General features: G+C 54.6%; 1 protein-coding gene across 3 annotated transcripts in view; it reads right to left on the bottom strand.

Moving 5' to 3' along the window:
* The window catches only part of KAZN (kazrin, periplakin interacting protein), a 763,503-nt gene that overhangs the window by 133,869 nt on the left and 617,442 nt on the right, over nt 1–12,192 (bottom strand). The gene's annotated exons all lie outside the window — the stretch shown is intronic.

The following is a 12,192-nucleotide window of genomic DNA, read 5'->3' as shown; positions in this document are numbered from 1 at the left end:
CTAAGAGCTCATCACAAAGAGAGAAGAAAGTAGCTGCTGGTCACTTCCAATGCTCCTGCAGCTGCCCAAACACTCCATCAAACCCCCCTGAACCAGGTCCCAGGTGGCTACAGTATCCGGTTAACCAGAATTTTAATTAGCTACCACTGTCCACAGGTATAAGGACAAAGCAGCCACCACGTAAACACTCGTGGATGCAATGGAGTCTAACTTTCTTGAACCCAGGCTGCAGGGGACGCTGAGTGGCCAAGTCCGACCACCAATCAGTCCTAAGGTTCTGAGTTAGGACCCAGAAACTCTGTCGAAGCCCAGGACCCCAGAGGGAGCATCCGGGCTCCCTCTGCCCTGTTAACCAAGGTGAGGAATCAGAAAGGCATTTTAGGAAATTTTCAACGACAATGGGAACACAAAAAGAGCTTTGGAGTCTAACTTTCTGACAATATTCTTGACTTGAAAGCACTATCAAGGGATGGAGGGGTGAGTTTTGGGCAGGATTGTGTTTTACCTACGACTGGATCCCTGGTACTTAAGAAGGATTCCGGTCCAGGCAAGAGTGTGGCCATTATGCAGAATAAATGAACGAAAGAACCCTCAGGCTGGCCTGAGACTGAAACGCAAACTGTTCACTTGTTATACGGAGACCAGGAGACACAAAGGACAAGGGTAGGGGGAAAACCAAGTGACCTCAGTACCTTACAGCATCAGACCTGGTGGCCACAGGGGACGGGGTCTGCTCAGTGAGGGAACTGACCGCCCTGCGCCGGCCGCAGAACTGAGAGTGGACTGCCAAGGGCCAACGCAGGGAGGACAAGTTCAGGCTAGGGAGTGACCTTCTCCCCAGCCAGCCCTGAACGCCCTGAACTTCCCACACTTCCAGCATCCTGGCAGGAGGAGAGCCTCTTTTTTCCCTTCCTGAGGTCACTGTCGACTCTGTGCCCCTCCCGCAGCTCCCGCCTGTAAGCTCCTCCTTCGGATGGGCCTGCAGGGCCCCGTAGGTGTGTTTCTGCATTTTCTCCATATTTTCACCAGCCTGTGGCTGTCCAACCTGAGAACAAGGTGGCGTGCAGGGCTGCGGGATAAGGGAGCCCGTCCGGCAGCTCCGAGGTCACACCCCAACCTGTCCCTTCCTGCCTCTATCTCTGAGCGGGTCCTAAATTCTGGGAGGGAATTGGAGTGTATTTACTGACCCCCTCTAAACCCCACACCCCGCCCCAGTTACTCATGGGCTGCAGGTGTTCTCAGGGGCTGTCCTGCCTGCCAGGTGAGGCTCATCCAAAAGTGTACCGACGGGACTCCTCCTGAGGGGGACAGGTGTGGTGTGCCCCGTGGTTCTGGCCCTTGTGGAGGGGTACGGGTCAGGAGGAGTGCTCAGGGTAACTCCTAAAATGCTCCCGCAGGACCAGGTCTGGGCTACGCTGTGTCACGTGAGACACATCCATGGCCTTGCGGGGACTCACAGGGAGGGGAGGGGATGAGAAAGAAAGGCTCTGTGGAAGGGCCGGGGGGCCCAGGGCAGGACGAAACTTGGTACAAGACGGAAAGATAATACTGGTGAGGAGTGGCAATGAGCCCGCTGGTTCACGGGGCAGTGAGGACCCCCCCCCCAGCTCCTCAACAGGAGTCAGAAGAGGGGCTGTGGTTCTGAGCACCAAACACAGGCCAGAGCAGGTACCCCACCCCCGCCAGGTGGACGAACCAGGAACCTTGCTGGATCTGAGGAGGGTTGAGGGGGAACATCCCCCGGATACAGGTTAAGGCTCTGGACCGAGAAAGCCCTGCTGTAGAATGTAAGCACCGGGACGGCAGGGCTGCTGAGTGCCCAGGACAGCTGCAGACGGACCAGGAGGAGGAGGTGGTCACTCTCGGCACAGGTGTGTCATCACCAGGGTCCCAGGGGGACCAAGGTCACCGATGGCTCCAACTACATCTGTAAGGTGCCTCAAAGTGTGCAAAGCCTGTCCCGATCCACGGGCGTGAGAAGCAACCACGAATCTGTGAGCTATGCAGGGCTGGCACAGCAGATCTTGTCTCACGGAACAGGGAGACCGGAGCTCGGAGGGGAGTGACATGCACAAGGAAGGTCCCGCAGTGGGAGAGCAGGTCCGATGGCCTGGCCTCCGCCTCCCCTGCTCTCTGTACGCACCACACCGAGAAGACGGGGTCATATAAGCAACTGCTGTCTGCCGAGCACAGCTGTGGGCTGTGCCGACTCCACGACTCCATCCGGGCTGATGGGACGCTGGGGGAAGCAGTAGAGGCCTTGACCCCAGGAGACGGCTTTAGGGGCCCCCGGGAAATGGGGCCATCTGGCCCTCGGTCTTCTGAGATTGTGGCATAGGGTGAGCAGACGGTCACCACCTGGGACACGGGGAGAGAGGGTGGTGGCGGGGGTGGGGGGTGGGGGGTGGGCGTGTGCTGCTGGCTGCTGCTGTGCCTGCCTCTCCTGGAACATCCCAATTATGGCCGCCCTGGGGACGGGGCGAAGGCCAGGATCTCCGAAGGCCCTTGTGAAAGGCAAGATCATCTCACAACACGCCCAGCAGTCCCTGGGAGCGAAAGGGTCCTGGCAGCCGGTAAGAGAACACACTGGGGTGCAGGAGAAGGGGAGGGGAAGAGGGAGAAGACGGAAAGAAAGACTGGGGGGAAAAGATTTAGTGGAAGGAGCTTCCTAGAATGGTGTTGTTCAGTGATGGGTTTCAAGGTGTAATTCCATCAGCCCTGCCTTGGGGTAACTTGTTAAGATACACACTCCTGGACCCAACTCCGGTTTCTGACTGCAGCTCTGTGGAGGACCTGAGAATCTGCTCACAAGTCCTCAGTGAGGCTGGCATTGCTGGTCTTGGCACCTCATCTTGAGAATCGGTAGCCTGGCTCATGTGGTAGTGGGGGATGGGGGACAAAGGCACAAGGACACCAGTGGGTCACTAGAGGCCAGGAAGACCTACAGGGGGAAAGACGGGAGGCACTGGAAGCCTCAAACTTCAGAGTGGGTCCGCATCAGCTGGGATTAACATGCAGATTCCTGGGTCCATCCCAAGAGATTTTTGACTGTTCAGGTCTGTTAGGGGGCCTGGGAACTTTAAAACCACAACAGGTTCTGGAGTGATTCTGACACAGGTTCCGGGGGCCACGCGGAGAAGCATGCAGCCTTCGAGGAGCGTGGTGGCAAACGCCCCTCAGAGGCGTCGGGGGTGTGACCGGCCAGAGACACCGGCAGTCCCTTGCTCTGAATCAGAGCCTGCTGCACCATCTAAGACTGTAGCCACTAGCCACATGGGGTCCTGTGCACTTGAATCAAATTTGAATTCAGGGCCCTGGCCGGTTGGCTCAGCGGTAGAGCGTCGGCCTGGCGTGCGGGGGACCCGGGTTCGATTCCCGGCCAGGGCACACAGGAGAAGCGCCCATTTGCTTCTCCACTCCCCCCCCCCCCCCCGCCTTCCTCTCTGTCTCTTCCCCTCCCGCAGCCGAGGCTCCATTGGAGCAAAGATGGCCCGGGCGCTGGGGATGGCTCCTTGGCCTCTGCCCCAGGCGCTAGAGTGGCTCTGGTCGCAGCAGAGCGACGCCCCAGAGGGGCAGAGCATCGCCCCCTGGTGGGCAGAGCGTCACCCCTGGTGGGCATGCCGGGTGGATCCCAGTTGGGCGCATGCGGGAGTCTGTCTGACTGTCTCTCCCCGTTTCCAGCTTCAGAAAAATACAAAAAAAGAAAAAAAATATTTGAATTCAGTTCTTTGGTCACAATTAGCTGCATTTTAAGTCCAGTGGACAAAACAGATAATACAACCTGCCCAATTCTACAGAAAGTTCTAGCGGACAACTCTGGCCTGGAGAGATTACGTTTTGTCTGCCTCCATTTCCCCTTCTATTTAAAAAGAGGCTCCTCCTGGAATTTCCCCAGGGTGCGAGAGGGAGGAGAGGCTCCGCCACGGGAGATGTTTCCATGCCACACCTAAAGACCCCCTGCACCAACGCGGCCGGGGCGGCCTCCTCATCGGCCCCAGCACCGAGAGGAAAGAGCCTCTGATTCCTGCAGAGGGAACCTCAGGGTTGCATCCCCCCCACCCCACCCCCAGCCGGCTGCTAGTGCAGCCAGAAGGACCACCAAGGAGCAAAGGACAGTGAGGGCTGCCGCCGTGCAAAGAAGGGCAAGTCCCAGCACAAGCCCACCCGGGCCAGGGGACGCTGCAGAGGGCTGTCCAGCAAAAGGCCAGCGGGACGGAGGAAGGAAGGCCAGCCCTGGGATCACTTATGCCCGCCAGCCTCGGTCAGATGTCTGTAGCCAACAGGCAGCAGAGGATACTCAGGATGTGCAGGTGGCTCCAGTCTGGGCTGCAAAATCACAGACCCACCTGGTCCAGCCCCTCACTGCCCGCCCCGCCCCCCCAAGCCCGGAGCCTGGTGTCCTGGATGGGAAAGCTGAGCACTTCAGTGGAATGCTGGCCTCGGCCTCATAATCACCCCAGGGCTGATGAACGCTCCCCCCCCCCCCAGCCTGTGCCAGAAACACCAGAAGGAACGCTGTCTCCCCACACCTCTCAGCATCAGCGGCCCTCCTGCCCCAGGCAGGTCCCCAGGGCCCTGAGGGGGTCCTTCCGCTTAGCAGCCACAAGCAGGATCTGGAAAATCAGATTAATGGAAGCCTAAGCCATTCTTCTTTTTCCTCTTCTTCAAAAAAATCTACATTGAACAAAATCAACCAAACAAAAATGACGCGCTGAATGCCTCACGCTGGCAGAGGCATCGATAATGGAGTGGTTTTAATCACAGGGAAAAGGTAGCCGAGCTTCTGCTTCCCCACTCTTTACCAGCACACCTGTGAGGCGGCTGGCCGGGTTTTCAGGGAGGAGGTGCAGAAACACTGGGGATGACGGATGGGGGATTTGACAGGAAGTCCCAGGACCATCAGCAGAGGGGGAGGGGTGGGCAGCGTTAGCAGTGCAGGGTCCTGTGAATCCCGTGTGACTCCACTTACATGAGGTGCCTAAACAGGCCAATGCAGAGGAGACAGTGGAATGGTGACTAGCGGAGGCTGGGGGAGGGGCATGGGGTGACTATTTAATGGCACATACAGTATTTCTCCAGGTATAAGACACACCTTAATTTTGGGGCCCGAAATTTGAAAAAAAAAAAAAAAGTATTACATAAAGTTATTGAACTCAAGTTTTTATTCATCATAAAATTCATACAACTCATCACTGTCAAAATTCCCATCCATTAGCTTGTTCTCATCTGTGTCTGATGACGAATCACCGTCTTCATATATTGCCTCGTCCTCAGTTCCATCTATGGAAAATACAAGTAAAAAAACCTACAACCACTGTGTAAGACACATCCAGCGTTCAGACCCCAAATTTTTTGGAAAAGGGTGCGTCTTATACACAGGGAGATACGGTATTCAGTTTGAGATGATAGAAGAAAAGTCCTGGACATGGACAGTGGCGCTGGCTACACACACTGTGACTCTCCTCAATGGTACTGAACTGTACACCTAAAAGGTTAGTGATGCTACATGTATTTTACTACAATAAGAAAAAGGGAGGGGTGGGGGGGAGTGCAGGGCCGCCAACTGCACCTAGGATTGACCAAGCCGGTTTCTGGAGGTGGGTCCTGGGAATCTGCATTTGAGTCCATGGACCCCCTGAGACCCAGCTCTGTGCAGGTCTCCCATGCGGGGGAGGGCCACAGGCAGAGCCTCCTCCTCACCTCACCACCCGGCCCCTTGGCCTCCCACCCGGAGGAGCTAAGAAAGTCCTGCAGAGAGAGGGAGAGAGCCCTCCGGCTCAGGCTCTCCTCTGTGCGTCCACGCGGTGAGAGATGGTGGAGGAGGCTCCGACAAGCCGCTCACCGAACACGCCTGCCCCGTGCACAGCGCTGGGGCCAACAAAAAACAGATCCAAGCAGGGCAGGGAGGGTGGGCGGTGGGCGGGGCTGGAGGAGCAGGCCCCACGGTGGGGGGGGGGTGCCAAGTTTAAAGAATCTGCGAGATGAAGGGTGTGGTCTCCTCTGTCCCATCAGGGCCAGCCCAGAGCCTGGCTCCCCTGGAGCTCAAGGAAGAAGGAATGTCGGTTGAACGAAAGGCGTGGAAATGCTGCTGACGGCCCCGGTCACGGAGCGGGCTTCACAGCAAAGACAAAGGGGCGCTGGGCATTCTCAGCACTGCACATGTCCTGAGTGCACAGCCAGAGAGATGCCTGGGCCTCGTTCTAGGTTCGGAGGCTGTGTGACCAGAGAAAGGGGGAGTGGAGACTGCACAAGAAAAGCAATCGTGGGGTTTAACTGGGACATCCAGACACCTACCATGCACTCCCAGACACCTGTGTGTGTGTGTGGGGGGGGTGCCGCTGAGGATGATGTTGGGACGCAGCGGGTCAACCAGGGTCTAAGGCCTCTGAGTTTCTAACTTTAAAATCAGCCCGATCCCAGAAAGGCAAGGGGCTGAAGTTGTCAAAGTTTGGTCTGTGGAGCCTCTGCATAAAATATCCCCATGGGCACCTGATAAAAATACAGATTTCTGGGCCCTTTCTGGACCCACGGAATCGGAATGGAGGCGAGGCCTGAGAACCTGCACTCTGACAAGCGCACCCCAGACCACAGTGGCTGAGTCTGGGGGAGTCAGGGAAGAGGGTGAAGAGGGAAAACTTGCCGCTTTGCCAAGACACCCGTGTGCCTTTAGTTATCACACTGACCCTGGAAAGCACCGCCTAGGACAGCAGTTCATCCTGTCCTCTCTCAGGGCCTCAGTTTCCTCCCCTTGTGGAGGAAGTCAGCTGCCCCTATGGCTGCGAAGGCTTTCCTCTCGGGACTCTGCATTTCCGGTCCCCGAAGGGTTAGGATTGGCCCTCCTGTCAACGGCCACCTGGCTTCTCTGATTCTGGCTGGGGGGTCGGGGTGTGTGTGAGTGGGGCATGGTCTCCTGGAGCGGGGTGGGGGCAGTCTAGGTCCCCAGAGACCCTCAATCCCAACACTGCCCCAGCTGATCACAGCTGCGTGCAGAAGAAGCCAGGCAGAGAATCCAACGACTCCCACAGTCACAGCCTCTGGTGCCCTGGTGGCCCTCGGGCTATCGTCAGCCCACTACGGAAGCCGCAGGGAGAAGACGCAAAGGTCCTGGGGCAGGCATGAGGGCAGCGTGGTACAGCCACTTACTACCTACCACCTGTGGAGCCTCTTTCAGCCTCAACCAGGTCTCCTGGAAGGCAGGCAGTATCAGGTATCTCACAGGGGCGAGGCAAGAGCAGCAGCGCTTCACGTCACAAAGCGCTGGGTGGCCCGCTGGCCCCTCATACATGGTTCCTCGTTGCCCATGGGGCCTGGGCACAGAGGGCGTCAAAGTCAGGAGCACACTGGTGAGGCAGAGCGGGGAGGCGAGGGGGGCACAGCACCCAGGAGCCAGCAGCTGCTGTCCCCAGGAAGAGCCTCCTGAAGCTTCTGCACAATTAAACGTAACTGAACACACTCAATGCCTGTGATAAAGTTACAGCCCAAACTAGTTGGAAGCCTAAACCAACGTGCAAATCCAGGCAGCAACAAAAACCGAGGCCCTGGGCACCTGCAGATAGGAGACCAGGTGGTGAGTGTTTCCCAAAACAGTCCACAAAGCCCAGCACGTGAACCCAGGACGCGCTCAGAGGGATGCCACCACGGAACCCGAAGGTTCCCCTTCTCCTTGGCCCAGGCTTAGCGCCACCCAGTTCTGGGCTAGGACTCCAGGTGGACTCACCTACCTGTCAGACCCTCCCCCCCCCCCCGGCTGTTAATTTCTTCCAATTTGGGGGCTGTGGTAGCACCTAATGGGCTAATGTCACTTGGCAAGGGCTCTGAGGAATTGCCCCTCTTGAAGGGATCCAAATAGCAGATGAAGAGAAAGCCTGAAGTCCTCACCTTCACAGTGGTTGCTGCCAGGGGCCCAGAGAGAGTCCTTGGGAACAGGAGGCAATCTTGACTATTCTCTTCCCCGACAGGCACTCATCTGACACGTTCACCGTGAAATGCATTTAGGTGCAAATAACTACACACAACAGGCACGCACACACCTTGTAACCACGGCCTGCCGCCCTCTCTGGAGTGTTTATAGCCCTTGGTGACTCACTGCAAACACGGGCTCCCCACGGCGATTGCTTTGGCCAGCTTTAATGACACGTTGGGTGTGTTTATCTGCCGGGGCTAAAATCTGTGTACCCGATTTTCCACTTCTGCCAGCTGGCTGTGTTGCGATGGGAGAGGCTGACTCCAGGGGTGTGTTTGCTAGTTTCCTTCAGCCCCTGCACTCACTGGTTCTTGAAATGATTAAAAGAGAACTAGACTCTTCTTTCTCCAGAATGGCTGGAAAATCCTAGCAAGTTGTCCACTTAAATCAGTTGAAATATTACAAAGGATATAAAGAGTGCCTCATGACCTTTACGAAAATTTCCAGACAATTCAGAAGGCTAAATAAATAGCTAGCAGTCCTTCAGAATCATCTGTGTCACCAAATCTCAGTATTTCAAATTTTGAAAATAAAAATTTACACACACACACACACACACACACACACACACACGCACGCATTCAAGTCCTGTGGACTCTGGATAAATGGGCGTTCCCTCTCCTTCTTACAGGATAGGTAGCATCGGTCTCCATGGGGATAAGGTTGCTATGGATTCCTGCCCAAAGCTCTGAGGTGGGTAATATGTTCCCATTTTATAGATGGGCAAACTGAGGCTTGGGGAGTTAAATAACTTGCTTGGGAACACAAAGCTAGTAAACAACAGAGCTGGTGAATTCCAACCAGGGAGTTTGTGTCTAAAGCCGGTGCCCTGGACCCACTATAGTGTGCCACACGCTCCGGCAGAGGGAAGGTTCAACCCATCTCACTGAGTAGTCACACAGGGCACACAAGCTGCCAGGCCACAGGAGACCTCCCGAGGAAAACCAACCGGAATTTCTTTCAAGGACAACGACTTCCACTCCTGACTGCCAGGACAGCCAAGCCCCCAATTGTCTTTGTCCCACCCATTAGGCAAGGAAGTTCACACTACACCCTCGTGGCCCCAGTGGCAGCTTCCTAAGAGCATCCCAATTCCAAGTGGAGAGTTAATCTTACCTCTCACCCAGCAGACATCCTTTCCAGACAGGATAACACTGCTCAAGGCGCAAAGATAAGCAAATGCTTGAGTTGCTTTAAAACAAGGAATGTCAAGGAGAGGACAGACCTCTTTAACAAAGATAAAACTTTACAGAAAAAAACAAATTGGAAAATTAATATAGATGTACATACTTTCTTAAGATCAGAGCCCCAGGTCCTTCCACACTGTGCTAAAGTCTACGATCTTTAGGATCAGGTCTAGCTGGGACATCTTCTGTGTGATCTTGGACAAGTTACTAAATTTTTCCAAGCACCAGTTTCCCTAGGGATGGAGAGGATGAGCAACTGTACCTTCCCCAGGGACTGCTGAGCGACCGATCAAGACAAAGCCTGACTTGGAAGGGTACAGCGCTGGGAGCTACAACACAGCCCAGGTAAACCAAGGCCTGGTCCCCTCTTCCTTGCACTTTAAGGGAGGGGAGGGGCAAGAGGAGCTAAGAACTCAAATGACTAATAAAAAAGGCGGAAGGTCTAAGTGGCCAGAGGGCCCTCGGGCACTTTAGGCTGCAGGTTAAGAAAGAAGAGCTCAGTGGAAAGACAAGTCTCATCTGAAATGGGCCTGGAAGTTTGCATGGGCTACAGGTGTGGACAGATACAGTGCCCAATCTACAAAGATACTAATTTGCCAAGAACTTTTAAACAATGACCGGGTTCCTCCAACTGATTGGCCACACTCCCTTTGCCTTAGGGACATGGCACCCATGCACCTGGTTCTCCAGCTGGCTCTCTCTCTGACCATATACCTATCAATAAATACTGAACAGCTCCCACTCCACCACGCTAACCCCTCACCCGGCCCTATTTTTCTGCATAGCACTTAGCACTCCTGACACATCCCGTGTATATTTGCCTCTCCTGGAAACCTCGTCCCACAGAATGTAAGCTCCATGGAAACAAGGGCTGCGGCTGTCTCCTGTGCTGCTACGTCCCTGGCAGCTACAACACCACCTGGCAGGAATAGATGCCCAAGAAATACGACTGAGTGAACGGACAACCAGAAACGGAACAATTCAGGGTCTCAGCCCAGGAACCCCCAGCGAGCACGTGGTTCACTTCCTGTCAGGGTTCTGGAGTGAGCTCCCCTCAAAGAGAGTTAATTCTCACAGCACCAAGAGGGAAACTGAGTTACTAAGTATCTCGGCAGAACCAGGTGCAGAGAGAACAAGAATCTAATGTCCACATCTCCTGCTCTGGTACCCAGTCTGTGTGCAAAGAACAGTAACCTCCCCTGGAGGGGCCCCACCTTGGAGGCCACAGCTGTCACCCTGTGATCTCAGGGCAACCCTCCCCATGAGTGATGCCGAGGCGTCCAGTCCACCATCCTGCCAACCAAGCGTCCCCTCTCCCTTTCCCCTTCCCTACACCGAACCCCATCATCCACCGGGGCACTCTTTCAGCTCCTGAAACAGCAGCACATTCAACTAGGGACCAATGTGCTGAGATCCTGGGGCGAGTTACTTCACTGCCTGGCTGAAATGTTCATTTCAGTATTGTGGTTCTAAGCCAGAGGCGTTCCCATTAATCTCCCAGAGGAAATCCCCTTGTAACAGCTAGGGTCTTCAGAACCCATGTCCCTGACAGGCTGTGCTCAATGCCCGGACACCAGGGAAGTTCTCAGAAACGGCGTTTGGTCTTTAAGAACCAGACCAGAAGAGGGTGGAGGGTGGTGGGGTAGAGAGAACCCCAAACTTTCTGGTTTTACTGCTGGTTTGATCCTGTTTCAGGCCAGTGATGTCACCTGGCAATCAGGAAAGCAGCTCTGCACTGCCTCTGCCTTAAAGGGCAACCATGAGGGCCGGGGGAATAACCACCACCTCCAGACCTCTGACAGGTGCTCTCAGCTACACCATGTCATTAGGTCATTGTTATTATGAAACAGCAATGGAGTCTATATAGACACAAAGTAAACAGATATATCTGCACCCAGCCATCTTCCAAACATTTACATAATAACAACCTCCACTGGCAGGACAGCCAGCCTTGGATCACTCAAATACTTTACAAGCCAGACGAAAGCCATCATGACACAGTTCAGGAGAGTGGAGGTGGAGCAGAGAGCATCCCATCCTAATGGGAAACTGAGTCAATGGGGACATTGAAAGGGCCCTGTCAGTGAAGATGGCAATGAAAATTCATTAAGCGTCCACTGTGAACTAGGCAAGGTGCTTGCTCTGCAGACACCAGCTTTGAATGATCCAAACATGAGTTGACACTGTTATCATTTCCATAAGCTGAGTCTCAGAAAGATCAAGCAACTTCCCCAAGCTCTGCCGCCAGTTGCTTATTCTTTGCATCTATGCCGTTTTGTACCAAGTCCTGGATTCTAACTGTAACATGCAGCTGGGGAGGAGGTGGGGGTATCTCTAGCTGGCCCAGTCCTAAGGCCAAAGGTCCAGGGGACTCAAGCTCCTTCCAGAGCCCAGTGTCCCTCTTCTAGACCCTTGGTGACCCAAGATCTCAGTTGCTCCAGGACACCAGCGCCAGCTCAGATAATTAGAGCCAGCTGATTGGCAGTCCCAGCCCCCATGACTATGACCCCCAGGATTCCATTCCCTGGGGGAGACCCACACAGGCAGCCTGGAAGAAGGGGGCCTTGCTGCTGGCTTTTTCCCACAGGAAATTAGGTAAATAAGCCTCATGTTTCCCAGCTGGTAAACTTGCAGCCTGGGAGAGGTATTCTGGTGTCAGTTGAAAGACAAAATTAGAAATTCCAGCACCAAGGTTTAGGGCTGTGGGACTTAGGGCAAGCTGATTAACTTCAGGCCTTCTCTGTCCTCACCTTCCTGGAGATAACAGAGCTGCACTCCCAGAGTTGTGATAAGACTCAAGGAGACACTGCATGTAAATTACTGGAACACAAAAGGTGTTCAAGAACTAATGAATAATCATGTATGCTCCCCTCCAATTTTTCCTGGGGAAAGTATTCAAACTTCAAACTGCTGATGACAGATATTTCTCGGAAGCCCTTTGACTTCCATAGTCTTCCATCCAAATTTCTGCCTACCTTACATCAAGGGGGTCGAGGGGTTCCTGTGCCACCCCAGGCCCAACTTGCGGGGTGGGGTAAGGGT

The sequence above is a fragment of the Saccopteryx leptura genome, chromosome 3 (assembly GCF_036850995.1).
Source record: "Saccopteryx leptura isolate mSacLep1 chromosome 3, mSacLep1_pri_phased_curated, whole genome shotgun sequence".
Taxonomy (NCBI): domain Eukaryota; kingdom Metazoa; phylum Chordata; class Mammalia; order Chiroptera; family Emballonuridae; genus Saccopteryx; species Saccopteryx leptura.
The sequence above is the reverse complement of the archived record's forward strand: the minus strand, read 5'-3'. Positions and strand labels throughout refer to the sequence as shown.